The sequence below is a fragment of the Geospiza fortis genome, unplaced genomic scaffold (assembly GCF_000277835.1).
Source record: "Geospiza fortis unplaced genomic scaffold, GeoFor_1.0 scaffold489, whole genome shotgun sequence".
Taxonomy (NCBI): Eukaryota; Metazoa; Chordata; class Aves; order Passeriformes; family Thraupidae; genus Geospiza; species Geospiza fortis.
The window spans coordinates 148,154-149,047 of record NW_005054710.1 but is presented as its reverse complement, the minus strand read 5'-3'; positions in this window follow the sequence as shown (position 1 = coordinate 149,047).

The following is an 894-nucleotide window of genomic DNA, read 5'->3' as shown; positions in this document are numbered from 1 at the left end:
TTCCTGCTGTAACGCCAGGGCCGTGAGTGGAATGATAACAGGAATGAGGATGACTTGTCACCATTCCAGATGAAAGAGGGCTCAGTGATGAAACACACCTATCACATTTCACGAGACTTCGGACCAGCAAATAAACAAAGAGTCAGCAGAACTTTGAGGAGCTACGTGTCGCATTCATTTGGGGTTTGTCCCAATTATGCACATCCCCAAATTGCACCTTAGGTGTTCCCCAGGATCTGGGGAACGGTATAAAAGCTCTCCCAACCTGGGGTTCTTCACTTCGCCTTCCTGGCTTCATTCAGCACAGTGAGAAAGGTAAGCACCATTCTGAGGGATCTCTTCCCTTGGAAAATTCCAGTCTCTCTTTTCTGCTGCTCTTAATCAAGGTTGGGATCATCCGTAAGGATTCTAAGATTCTTAATAATTGGGTTATTTTGTGATGGTTTTATTTTTAGATGGTGCTGGGCATTCGTAAGTTCAAAATGGCAAAATTGTTCTTTTTTCTTAGTAGAAATTAGAAAAAGTTAGAATTAGAAACCAAAGCAGCTTCCAAAACCTTGCAGAAGGTTTGTTCAGCCAATAAGAATTTTCTGTGGGTGGGAATGAAGTACAAGAAATTAGGAATGAGACCCCAGGAGAGATGACAGCTCAGAGATTTACAAAAACACTGACGAGAAGGAAGGACAACCAAGACTTGAGACATAACAATTATTTTCATCCACACGTCCGACTGGGAAATCTTTTAACCATTGAATTTCTGCCTTTTGCTCTCTCCTCAGTTTCCACTGACCTCCAACCCCTACAAGATGTCCTGCTACGACCTGTACCCCTCCGCCGCCTGCGGCGCCCTCCGGCCCCAGCCCCTGGCCGACCGCGGGAACGCGCCGTGCGCGG